At 36.3% G+C, this 14347-nt stretch overlaps 1 protein-coding gene across 9 annotated transcripts in view; it reads left to right on the top strand.

The window, feature by feature from the left end:
• The window catches only part of dab2ipb (DAB2 interacting protein b), a 179479-nt gene that overhangs the window by 111772 nt on the left and 53360 nt on the right, over nt 1-14347 (top strand). The window contains exon 1 of one of the 9 annotated variants that reach the window (XM_048188500.1): nt 7815-8169. The exons of the other annotated variants lie outside the window; for them this stretch is intronic. The gene's annotated coding sequence lies outside the window, so the exon portion shown is untranslated. Of the gene's footprint in view, nt 1-7814; nt 8170-14347 lie in introns of those variants that run through there. 9 annotated transcript variants of the gene reach the window in all.

The raw sequence follows: 14347 nt of genomic DNA, 5'->3' as shown, positions 1-14347 counted from the left end.
GCCCCCTGTTTGAAAACCACTATTTTAAACTATAGCTAAAATTATCCAAAAAAAGGGACACATCAGCTTTAAAGGGATAGTTCACCCAAAAATGAAAATTCTGTCATCATTTACTCAACCTCAAGTTGTTCCAAACCTGTATGAATTTCTTTCTTCTGCTGAACACAAAAGAAGATATGGGTCACCCAACAGTTGATCGGCTCCTGTGACTACAATAGTATGGGGGAAAAAAATACTATGAAAGTCAATGGTGCCCATCAACAATTCTTCAAAATATCTTCTGATGTAGAACCCAGAAGCGCTGCACTGTGTGTACAACATAAATAGTGAAGGAGACTGACATGGAAGAGAAGAAATTGTTGAATAAAGTCATTATTTTTGTTTGTTTTTTTGCACACAAAAAGTATTCTCATTGCTTCTTAACGTTAAGGTTGAACCACTGTAGTCACATATTTTAACAATGTCTTTACTATTTTTCTGGGGCTTGAAATTGGTAATTGTTGCAGTCTATCAGAGGTCATATAGCTCGTGGATTTCATCAAAAAATATCTTAGTTTGTGTTTCGAAGATGAACAAGGTTTTACAGGTTTGGAGTGACATGAGGGTGAGTAATTAAAGGTGGGGTATCCATTTTCTCAACTACACTTGGGACGTTAGTTGGGCCTATACCAACAATAAATGTCTAACCAATCAGGGGGCGTATGATGGTCGAGGAGACAGAACAAGCAACAAAACAAAAAAAACAAGAACAAAAAAAAAATCTACAGAAAGAGAAATGGGACACAATACAAAAACAATACAAAACAGCTCAAAAGAATATCTCTGGAATGAAGGTTTATGACTTTTAGACCTGCGTTTATAGTAGAAAAGCTGGAGAGAGCTAAGTGTGAACGCTTGTTTTGTATTTACTCTTGTGTACTGTATGTTAATTATTTGTGCTTCCTTGTCGTTCATTCATTGACTGATTGTCATCCACTCACATTGCGTGTGTACCAGAGTTTTGCAGTTAAACTACTGCACACTGACGACTGCTAGAGAATGTTGTGTTTAGCGTCATTGGTAGTGCAATCGCCTCACATGCCAGCAGTGATCGGGCCGGGATTCGAGACCGACCAGCAGAGTGGTTAGGATTGGAGTGTACGTTTTGGAGGCGGAGCAATGAAGAAAGGGGTGGCTTTGTGTTCAACAACGAATTTGAGAAATCACATATAGCACCTTTAATGACAGAATTTTCATTTTTGGTTGAACTAACCCTTTAAACATTAGAATCCCAGTTTTTATCTTTTAGTCACTGTCTTGAGTGGAGATCAGTTGCTACAGTCATGGTCATGGCTCCAAATGTTATTGGACACAAAAGAAAGACTTTTGTTCAGTTTTTTTGAGTTGTTCAGAGTTTTTTTTCAGACCTATTTTAAAGCTTTACTGGATGTGAGATGTACTGTATGAGCAGCTGAATATGGTGGATGAGTCTCAGTATGGATGTGTTTGCATGTGTTTGCATTCTGTGTGCTAATTCTTATGGTATAACACATATGTAAATGTGAGATTTTGCATTTCCTCCCTGTCCGTGCTGCATAATTTGCTGCACAGTGAACAATGACGTGTGTGTGGTCTGAAATGTTGTGTGTGTCTGTTTGGCAGACTGGTTATTGAGGTCACTTTTGACATGCCTCTCTTGTCAGTGAAAACCGACAGAGCTTTGCAGTCCAATCTGTCATCTGCCTCTTTCTCGGAGATGCTCCTTCATGCATCTTCTCATTCCCTTATCCCATAAATATCCCTCACTTTAAACAGACTGCAGCTGTGCCCTGCTCTTGAGCTTTTGCTCATTTCTATGCAAATTTTGGTTCTGAAAGTTTCGCTGTTCTTTATTTTACCATAAATTTGATACACTTACTATTATGCACACAATTTGCAGAACAATAACAGTTTTGGTAGTTGTACTAGAAGTAGACTGAAATGATAAATTTCAGGTGTAGCTGTTTATTCCTATTTTCTTTTCTAGTTTAAATCTTTAATGTCGACATTAACTGAGGTATTGTGAAATGGAAGTCTGCTATAAGACTAAATGTAAATCATAGAGAAGTCAGCCTTCCAGGCAGAGCTAAAATACATTGATTGAACTCTCAGTGTCCAATAAGCAATTACATCCAACAATTACAAAAACAAAAAGCAAACAGCAGTCATAATAGACTGCCAGTAAAGCACACTTTCCAGGCGGGACACAAAATTTGAAGAAACTGAACAGTTTGGAGCCTCTCGCTCAGTGAACATTTACCTATGCTCCTATTTAACTATTTGGTGCTTTTAAATCCAATGGATTCCACAGAACTCTACAAACAGATTCATAATGTAGCATAGCAGTCATTCTGTATATTTTTATTTGATCAAATATTTCATTTATTAATATATAGATAAATTACACTGCTGGGGAAGCAGGCTTCCATTTAGTTTAAAGTAGTCACCATTGGTTCTAACTAGGTTGACCTCGACCCAACCAGCCAGATGATCAAACAGATTGAACTAGCTCAAAATCTAGCAGGATTAAATTAAAGGGAAATTAATTATTTAATTATTGTAATACAGTTAGTTACAGTAGTTGGATAGATTGTTTATTTTATTTATTTATTTATCCACCATCAGTCCAACCCCAGTTTGTGCTTTACCTGCACTCAGTGTTGATTCTCTAGTTAATCTGGGCATTAGCTGGCAGTGTTTCCCCAGTTTAGCTTTAGCCATTAGCCTAGACCCTATGGATTCCTAGTCAGTCACAGCCCTTGTTTTACCTTATATCAGCAGCTTTAACATCAGTCACTGCTCTAAACCCATGGCCTGAGCTGCTCATCCATTCTTTACACAAATGAGATTATATGTGCGGATGCTGCTAATCCCAAAAGCATCTCATTTGATTGGATTAAGTGTAGTAATTGTCTGTGCTTTCAGCATTGCTTGGCTGTAGCAGACTATGGATGGCTGTACTTGTACAGATAGGGGATGAGTACTCTGGACTTCTGTGGGGCCAAATGGATTTTTGTTGAAATTCTGTGCCCGATGCCCCGGCTGATGTGAGTGCAGCTTTTTCGATCTGTGCTTGAGTGTTTGTGTGTGTATCTCTCTGTCTGTTCTGGATTATTACATTCATTTGTCTGAAAATGACCCTGTGTTACCAGTCTGATTGTGCCTTCTATTGGAAAGAGTCAAGCGCTCATAATAGAAAACAACTCTGCTGTTGAAAGTACTTGGGATGTACATATACAAAGGCAGATACGTCTAAAAAGACATTTCATATAGTATGTCTTGAGTAAAAAAAACAAACAAACAAACAAACAAAAAAACGCTCTACTTATTCAAAGAACCAGTTCTTTTTTTACACTTGCATTGCAAACAAGCAAAGACGGTCCAGACTGAATGCGCCACTTTATTCAGTATAGAGATAGATGGAGTTATGAGCTTTTACAGATGATAGTTTGAGGAGCCAATGGAGATACAAGGTTTAGTAACAAGTTCTTTTTTTAATACTTTTCATTGGTTAAATATTAGCAAAACAGACATAAAGGGTAACCAATAGTAATGAAAAAAAAGACAAAGTATGGAGATAACAAGGCAATATCCAGTATCAATATACTATAATAAAGCCTATATAGATGAGGTTTTGTTTTATTAATTTCAGAATTCACCATTTTTCTCTCTCTGATGTTCACCCATAATTTATTGAAACGTTTAGTTTGGACTGTTTGTCCTCTTGGCACAGATGGCACTTAGAGACTTAGGAAACATGATACCAGCCACAAGTTGAACCATTTACCAATAGACCAGGCTGTTCATTCTGGTGGATGGAGAAGAGGATTGTTCTTAGTGTGTAAACTAGATTTCAAGTTAAAACATTTTTGTGAGGATCTAGTGAATGCTGATTGTTTTTAAAGAGACGATTAATCTGCTATGTCTAATTTTAGGCCACATTCACACAGCAGCAGAATACAGTTGTCAGTCTTGTATCTGAGTCCTTAATATGGTTACGTTCACACACAGTTCAGTTATTTAAGGTGTGACAACGGCATTCTGTAACTGAACTCACACCCGTACATTTTCAGGACTCTAAACGCATTCCTGGAAAAAACGCGCTGTGTGAATGGAACCGGACTGGACAAGAACTTGTCAGGAGCTCTGTTGTAGAAGTTATAGTATATCTACATCTGTATCTGTATTTTTATTTTTTTATTTTTTTATTTACCGTGATATGTTCACTTTTAAAGCTAAAACTACAAGATACAAGATAACTACTAAAGAGTATTTTGTTGAAGGAAAGTGTAGTGTATGTGCATGGTGGGTAGCATATACTAAAATGACAGAGAGTGTCACAAAAAGACATGGACGGGATTGGAACAAAAAAATTTTTTTTTCTCCTTACACACATTCATAGACACACAAGTCTTGTCATAGACACAAACTAACTTTAATAAACTTCCTAGACTGACACAGCTTTTTATTTGATGCTCTCAGATAACGCTCAAAGATTCTAATGACTTTACAGGGTCAGATCTAAATTAAAGCATTTGAACATTTGTGTCAATTTTACCTCTGCTTGTTTTATTGTTCTCTCACGTATCCTCGTTTCACTCCCTCCTGAGCAGGAAAGAGGTGATGTTGTCAAGGAAACTGTCATATCGGGGAAAAAAATCTCAGCGTTGCTTTATTGCTCAGTAAATTTCATTTGGGTAAAACAGGAACTAATTCTTAAGGAAAGACTGAAGTATGAAGATTGAACTAGAGCCACATTTAATCAAACTGTCAAGCTCAATACGTATGTTTTGTGAAGAGTGATTTTAATAAAGCCTCAAAGACGGCCGTTGAGTCTGCTTGGACAACAAAATCGGCTGTCTTTATTGAATGTGAACGCACTAAAACTGCTTTAAAATAAGGAAGATGTTTTTAGAACTGAAATGTCTCCTGTTCTCGCACAGTAATAATACATTGGATGAATTTAAATTGTGTTCTGTTGTGTAAGTGATGTTCTGTAATGTACTTAAATAAAGAGTTACTATAATTAAGTTATCAGAATAAACAATGATTCATTGAGGAATAAAACAAGTGATTGGCTGTATCTGAAATCAGATACCTATTTACTATATACTAGTATAAGAAAATAAAACAGTATGTGACAAAAAGAGTAGTATGTCCGAGTTTGCAGGCAAAAGTACCTGGATGAACTATTATTTTTAGTGTGCATTCAATGGACACTTTACTATTCCATGAGGCCACAGGGGAGGATTAGTGAATGGCAATGAAGCTATGCAACTGATGCTGTCAGTTCATGTGACAATGACAACATGACAAATGTAGCATGTCCAAATTACATTATTAACACACATTCATACTATACAGAATATACTTTTTTTTTTTCAAGACAAGAACCTACCTTTTTATTATTTCTGATGTAACCACTGTCTTTGTATGAGTCATTGAATCATTTACTCAATCAGTTAATTTAGTTTGTCAAACTCTGAATCATTAAGGAACAAAACACAAAAGGTAATTCTTATTGATTGGTTTTAACTTCAAACGTAGCTATTTCAAATTATAAATTGCCGTTAGAACTATGCATTATAAATATAGGCCTAGTTTATATTACATTATTATTTTAAACTAGAGGTCTTCACGGGTCCAAAAATTCATTCCCGAACCCGAAGAGACCCATAAATGTGCTACACGGAACCGACCCGGGCCCGACTATTATTTTGAAAGTTGGACCTGGACCCGTGCAGAACCGAGAAATACCATAATGTACTACCCGGAACCAACGCGGACCCGTCTATTATTTGAAAGCTGGACCCGAACCCAGCCGGGAAGACACAGACCCGACTGGACCCGATTGGCAAATAGGTCTATTCCACAGCAAATTGCTATTAATAAGTCAATAAAAAGTTTTGTCTTACCTAATGTTAGTAGCCTTCTCCCTTGTACCTGACTGTGATGCACTTGCCAATAGTTTTAAAAGTTTTAAAAGTTCACTTGCTGTCACGATGACTAATGCGACTTTGCAGTTTTGCATTTTGTTGCATCTCGAGTCAACTCATATAATAAAATAACTTTGACAGTTTGCCCTTTTGAACTAATAACGATTGCTTGTTGAGTGACATGGCCGCTGACGTTAGCATTACTTATTTGCGATCATTTCTGTGCTTTCTGAGCCGAGTCTGACCAAAACTTTAGATGTAACAAGACGATTTATTCATAATATTATAAAAATAGGAGAAAGAAATTGCGCTCGCATGAGACTGCACATGCGCGTTAGCTGGAACATAAGATTTTAAACGTATTTTGAGCGTCATAGAAAACATTCATGTGATAGTTCATCTCAGATTTTGTTAATGATTTGAAATATGTTATTTAAATGTGAATGTGCAAGGCTAAAGTTTTTGAGACTTCCTGCACACAACAGGAATAGGAAAACTCGATGATCACCGTTCGCTTGCATTAACTTTCGCTCTGCTTCTGATGGCTGGGGAAGCTCGTGTTTTTTTTCACCTTATTTCCCGGCTCATACTTTGAAAGTTACAGAACACACGCACAATGCTGACTGACTCCTAACATGGCCGGGTGATCTCCGAGTCCAATCGGCTCGGGTATACACGCAATGTTAAACAGACCCGGGAACCGAAGTAATAGATTGGGACCCGACCCGGACCCGTCTGACCATTTTAAATATAGACCCGAACCCGTACGGGTCCCGGGTCCTCGGGTCCTCTTTGTAGACCTCTATTTTAATCTACTAAATTTTTGGTCAGTAAGATTTTTTTTTTTTTTGTCTTTATTCAGAAAGGATGCAGTAAATTGATCAAAAGTGATAGTAAATCAGCATATTAAAATTATTTCTGAAGGGTAATGTGACACTGGAGGCTGGAATAATGGCTGTTGAAAATTCAGCTTTACCATCGCAGGAATAAATTATAATTTAAACAAAATTATGTATTAATTAAAAAAATCAGTAACACTTTATTTTAGGGTCATTTAACTAGTTGCTTATTAGCATGCATATTACTAGAATATTGGCTATTTATTAGTACTTATTAAGTACATATTTATGCTTTGTTCTGCATGACCTTATTCTACATTCTTAATCCTACGCAATACCTAAACTTAACAATTAACTATTAATAAGCAGTAAATTAGGAGTTTATTGAGGGAAAAGTCATTGTTAATAGTTTATATGTGTTCCCTATACTAAAGTGTTACCAAAAAAAAAATCATATATGAAAATAGAAAACTGACATTTTAATTTAAGTTCACGATATTTTTACTGTATTTTTAATTAAATAAATGCAGCCTTGGTGAGCATAAGAGGCTTCTTTCAAAACTTATTAATATTTATTCATACCAATCCCAAACCTTTGAATGAGAATGAGTGTGTAGTCTTCGGTCTCCAAACTGTTAGCTAAGAGTTGGAAAACTTTTTTCTAGAGCAGGCTTAGACCTGCTGTGAACAGACTGTTTGCGTGCTGATTTCTGAGCTTAAGTCTGGAAGATGACTGTTGACAAAGCCGGGGCTGCTTACGAAATTATGCCTTTTATTTAGTATTGGAGGAAATTTTGTTTTGGTTGATTATATGCTGTGTACCCTGTCACAGCCATCTGTGAGTATTGATTTGAGATGAAAGGGAGTCATGTGACTAACAAAGTCACGCATATGAGATTCTTATTTTTGTGCTTGTCTGGTTTTGTCTGTGGGAGAGAGTAAAACCATTTATATGAGCACACACACACACACACACACACAAACTCTGACAGAGATACAGAGAGCAGAGGAAGTAGGACAGTGGAAAAATATGTAAGGAAAGGGAGGATGAGAGACTAAGAGAGCACAAGAGGGCAGTAGAGAGAGAGAAAGAGTGAATGGGGGGTGAAAAAAAGGGCTGAACGAGAGAGAGAAAGAGAGAGAGAGAGAGAGAGAGAGATTTTTCTCCGCTCCGCCTTCCCCAGAAAACAACCGGCAGCGGTTGGGTTGCTCAGTGCTGACTGAGTGAGAGAGGGAAGCAGGGAGAGGGAAGCGCTCAGCACCGGAAAAGATAAAAATGGAGCTGTGAGAACTGCCCAACAGATCCCTACACCTTCAGGTTTATCTCCTCGTTCTCTCCGTTGTGTGACTGCTGCGCTGAATTCACATGATGACTGGTGAGTGATCAGTCTGATTCCTGAGTCTTTGGCTTGGACTGTTTTCATGTTGTTCTCACAAATATAATATGCTTATGCAAACTAGAAGGCACTCACACACACTCATATATTCACATGCTGTGATGTGGGACTGTTTTGTAATGTCTTTGTTTGTAATTGTTTCTAACAATGTCTGTGATGGGGGATGTTGGTCACATTTAGATGTTCTGGGTCACTGGACTCATGTGGTTAAATTCTGATGCCATTTTAGTGGAGTCACTGTGGCCAGCAGCAACACATCTGCATTAGGATTTTTAAATAGCTGCATCTGATTATATTAAGCTTCAATTTAAAGTTTATTTGTGTGATGGAGGGTGTGTCATTCTTGTGGTAATTAAAATGATTCGTTGAGGACGATTCCTGTTCATCGCTGACTGTCTGTCACTTGTGGATGTTTTTTTTTTTTTTTTTTTTTTTTTTTTTTTTATGACCTGAGGTTATGAACTTATCTCAGCCTGTCAGATTGTGTATGTGTGTGTCTGTAATTATATTTCAGTTGAACAGCTGAACTCATTCATGACAATGAGGCACTTACACCTGTGTCTCCCTCCCTCCCTGGATTTATAGATTTAAAAATTGATTAATGATTAATTAACTTCCACATACCATGCAATTGTGAAATGTACGCAACTGGATATCATCTGTAGAAAGTGAGGTGTTTTTTTTTTTTTTTTTTTTTTTTTTTTTTTTTTTTTTTTTTGTTACATCAAGGCGCTCTTTCTACCTAATCTGCTCCTAAAATTACTGTCATTGGTGGAACATAACTGACTGTTCTACGGTCATGGAAAACCTGGAAATACCAGGGAATTTTGAAGTTGTGTTTTCTAGGTCTTGTGTTTGTATGGAGTCAGAGTTGCTTGCAAGCTAAAGTGATGTCCATTTGTGAGTGAATCATTCACTGAGTCAGATCTTTCCAATGGATTTTTCTTAATCAAAATCATTTTTTAACATCCTTATTCAATAATCGTAAATGACTAGAAAGGTCATGGAAAAGCCATTGACATTCACTGGTCAAACCTTGAATTCATGCAGTCATAATAATTTTTACTTCAATTAAAATAGTTTATAATATAATATAATATAATATAATATAATATAATATAATAATTTCTATATTTACCACAATTTGTTAATACAAAACATTTTGCTGTTTACATTGTGATTTGGTCCTATTATTATTATTATTATTATTATTATTATTATTTTTACTTCAGTTAAGCTAGTTAATGTGTGTGTGTGTGTGTGTGTGTGTGTGTGTGTGTGTGTGTATATGTATATATGTGCGTGTGTGTATATGTATTTTATGTTGTTTATAGGAGCATATTATATAATTATATAATTAAAAACTTTCTACTACACACAGTTACTGTATTCTTCAGTTGCATGATAAACACAGAGTTAAAAACCAAATCAATAAGAAATCCAAATTAATTTTCATTCAACTCAAGCCCTTTATGTGTTCCTGTAATAATACAGGAAAGTTCCTGTATTAAAGCAGAGAATGTGTAAGGAAAGCCAAATGTATTTATTTTACAAACACCTCCAAACTGAGTAGAGAGAGAATGAGAGATTGTGTGAAAAAGGAGGAGAGAGGAGAGTTTCTCCTCAGTACCAGCTGTTGTTCGACATCTCTTCAGCGGTGCTGGAACGGAAAATTAAAGACCGATAATGTTTGATTGGAGGATACAAAAAGACAATGAAAAAAACAGTCTAGTGCACAAAAATGTATTCTAAACTTGCAGTAGATACTGCAAATCAAGCCCATCTCTTGTTCCCCCTGCCTTGTTTTCTCTCAGTCGCTCTCTAATTGCACTGTCATGACCAATCTCTCTCGTCTATTGATTTGTTGTGCGCCGCTGAGGCGTGTCTACTCCTCTGGTCTCCTGGAACACGAGGAGGGTGGTATAGGGCATCTTGTCCTCAGGAGAGAGTCACCTCAGAATGCTCAACTTGACCAGAGCGTCTCAGAGGTGAATGTTGAATATAAACTTCCAATGGACGGAAAGGCTTCATGTTAAGTGCTGGCATAGAAAGACAGTTTATTTTGTCTGATCTGTGCTATAGCACATAGGACACACTCAGAATGGAATGCTACCATATTTGTAAGTGTTATGCATCAAGATAAATACGGAGGAATCTTATCGAGACATTTTAGAGCTGTTATTCCTGTCCTACGCGGCAGGAACGAATGCGGCCAGGACTGACAAACAAGTCGAGGGAAAGAAAGATGGTGAGAAATGCCCACAGTTCAAAATCATCTATTATCATCCATCCATCCATTTTTTTTTTTTTTTTTTTTCTGTAAGAAACCTCCAGCAGGCATTCTTTCCTGAAATTTCTGCTAGTTAAAACAATAAATAGTCATCATATCAATTGTCTAGCAGCAGCTTACATCAGATCTTACCAGAAAACTGTTCTTATTTCAATGCATTCATGTGCTGCTTTTTCATAGGTACAGTCCAAGAAACACATTTGCCGATTTACTTGTGTTGTGCTGACAGTAACTGGCAGATTGTCACAGTCCCTTCACATTGTGTCTTGTCCCTTTAAGTGGCAACATGAATAAAATATGTTTGTGCTGTGAGTTGAGAGCTTTTCTCTACAGCTGTGCTGCTTCTCCAATGGTTTTTCTGAGACCCAGATTTTACAATGGACAATTGGTGACCCAACACTGTGCCGAAGATGTCTATCACTCCTGTACTTAAACATAAAAAGAAACGTAACATTTATTAATATTACCATAAAATGTACTGGTACAGAAATATTCAAAATTATTAACATTAAACAGAAAAAATTATGCTTTGTAATGCACCTTATAATACATTGTATGGTCTCATGAATAATTGTAACCACAGTTAATAGTTAGGCGTAACCTTTAGAAAGTATAATGCATTAAAACACGACAAACAACCAATCTGCCAATTTTAACTTTGGTTATAATTATTTATGAATAGATAGAATGCATTATAATGAACATCAAGAATACCTTTATAATGAATTATACATAAAGGCTTTAAGTAAAGTGCTACAAAAATATTTTCCATAATACCTTTACCATAATATCTTTTGAATTCATTGGTTTGAAGTTCTCAACTAAAATCTCTTCAGCCTCAGACAAATTTTATATATAAAGAAACAAGCAAATATATAAATAAGGGTAGTTGCGACTTGATATTTCACAATGAGACTATTTCCTATTGTAAACTCTGAGAAATACATTTTTAGTTTTTTTTATTTTCTTCCACTGAGGCAAAAATAGGTTTCCATGCTCAACGGCCATTAATTCAAAGCACAAAACAAATTGTGTTTGGAAAAAGCCTTGTTGCTGCAAGCTAACTTGTATTCAGTGTAGTCTGTTTTTTTTTTTGTTTTTTTTTACCTTGCATACTTTCTTCATGTTTTTAGGGGGATGAGGGCATGTGTCACAATCTGTCTATATGCTGGCATATGTGTAATTTGGCTAGTGTTTACCAAGTGGCAGATGAACATTTTGTGCCAAAATATCAAAAACAACAACAGATATGGGAGGCGTTTCTCCTTTCTTTTTAAACATGCATATGCTTATATATTTTGCTACCCTAACTATGCACAATTATATGGTTAGTTGCACATTATTATTTGCATTTATTTATTGAGTTTTTCGCTGCTGTCTGTGAACAGACCTGTGACCCATTTTCGGAACCATCAGTTGAGATCCACTAGTTTACAGTGCTGTTACAGGAACTCATGCCACAAATGACCAGCTTCCAGTGGAATATTCACTCCAGTTCATCAATAAAGCAATCACTAGCACCTCTGGTAATGGATGTCTTTGCATGTAATGTCCTGTATGTAAATTTTCAGCCTGTCCCGGCATGTGTATGTGTGTGGATGTATGTTTTCTCATGTTATCTTCTCTTTTGGCCTAGTGTGTGGGTAAGCGGCTTTTCCTGGCAGGTAGATAGAGGGATGGATGAATGGATGGATAAGGGAGAGGGGGAGTGAGGGATGAGAGATGAATAGATGGACGTACGGCATTGTTAATGGCCTGGCTTGGGCAGGGTAGCCGACTACGGTTATGTAATTTTTAAATCGCACATATGAAAGAGAGTGAGAGAGAGGAGACAAATACAGACAAATGAAGCATGCTGTACAATTTTAACTCTTTTTCATATCTTAATCATTTTCAGTTTAATGTGTTTTATTGACATGGCAAAAAACTAAATCATTTTTATTTCCAAAGCAATAGCTTAGCTGTATATAGAGGAAAAATGTTACTATTCACAGTGGGTAAAATGATACAGCTATTTGTACTCTAAAGGCCAGTTCACACCAAGAACATAACTATAAAGATAACTATATTAGCCGTCCACATAAGCAGATGATATTTTTCTGTTTATTCTAAGCACGTTCTGCAGTTTTGTCATCTGGCACTTTAAATGCTTGAGCTCCTTAAAGCAGGATGGATTCTGATTGGCTGTCAATGTTCGTGTGTCAATCGTTCATCAGCCTGAAAGAAAATTGTTCTGAAAGTGAGTCCTATGATATCATTTCACTGTGCCATGTTGTTATAGTTGTGGCGTGGACTCTTCTGTTCTTTTATATTTAGAACTATACTTACGTCCCAAATGACGCACTATACACTATGCATTTATACACTATGTACTTGTGCACTATGTACTAGGGGTGTGACGAGGCAGGTAGCTCACGAGACGAGACAAGACACAAAATTGAGTTCACGAGAACAAGACAAGATTTTTACACAGTATTTTTAAGAAATCCTCAAAGATGAAATACATGATTAGAAAAATAATCTGCAGGTGTATTTGAAATGTTTTAACTAATCTTCTTGTAATGTCATTTCAGTTCTACTTTCTGAGTGTGAATTATCATATGCAGTAAAAACAATATTCAAGCACTGTAAAAAGTTTTGCTGCAAACTGGCTTCTCTCCTGTATGATTTCATACGAGTCTCTTCAGACCTTACTGTACATGAAGATTTATGAGCTTCAACTTTTGACCTCCAGTTCTGAACTCCTTTCCACAAATTGATCATAGAAATAAAGAATATAAAATATAGTAAAACTTTACAATAAGGTCTCATTTATTAACATTAATGTATTAACCAACATCAACAATGAGCAATATCTTTGCTACAGTATTTATTAATCTTTGTTAATGTTAGTTAAACATAAAAATAGTCATTCATGGTTAGTTCATGATAGTGCATTAAGTAATGTTAACAAATACAACTTTTGATTTTAACAATGTATTAGTAAATGTTAAAATTAACATTAACTAAAATGGTGTAGAAGTATTGTTCTTCCTTAGTTCATGTAAAGTTAACTAACGTTAACTAATAAACCTTATTGTAAGTGTTACCATAAAAATAAATAAGTTTTTTTTTTTAGTCTTAGGTGTAATCAATAAGTGCAACCATAATCAAAGCACTCTCTCAATATTCAAAGTGCAAATAGAGACCAAATTTTTCTTTAAACATGATACAGAGCTGAGAGATGCTTACAACTACACAGCCCAGCCTAAGATAGCTTTCATATTGAGAGACATTTGCATGCATCAGGGAGCCGCTTTTAAATGCAGGGTATTGACATCTCGTTTGAATACGCGCTCGCATTTACTTTCACTTTCTTGATCGCGCGTACTCTGAGAATAGGGAGCGGCGGCGACCGTTATCCAACTGAATTAAATGTTTTTTTATTTCTATAAAAAGCAAAAAGACAGTAGAGGCATAATGTAAACGTAGCAGTGGCATATTCTTTCAATTTCACCCTCACACTATCACGAGACTGCTTTTCGCCTTGAAGAGAAATCTCATCACAATTTAATCTCGTCACACCCCTACTATGTACTCATCCATGTAGTGCGTGAATTGTATAAGGTTATTTTGTCATTTAACAGTGGAGTCTGATACCCCCTCTCCCTCCGCTACGTAATTAAAGCATGGAAAGTGCGACATTCCACACTTTTTCCGTTAATTTAGTGCATCTGGGTATTTAAAGGGTTAGTTCACCCAAAAATGAAAATTCTGTCATTTATTACTTACCCGCATGCCGTTCCAGACCCGTAAGACCTTTGTTAATCTTCAGAAAACAAATTAAGATATTTTAGTTGAAATCTGATGGCTCCGTGAGGCCTGCAT

Source organism: Megalobrama amblycephala, linkage group LG4, assembly GCF_018812025.1.
Source record: "Megalobrama amblycephala isolate DHTTF-2021 linkage group LG4, ASM1881202v1, whole genome shotgun sequence".
Lineage (NCBI taxonomy): Eukaryota > Metazoa > Chordata > Actinopteri > Cypriniformes > Xenocyprididae > Megalobrama > Megalobrama amblycephala.
Note: the sequence above shows the minus strand (reverse complement) of the source record. Positions and strands in the feature narration are given on the sequence as shown.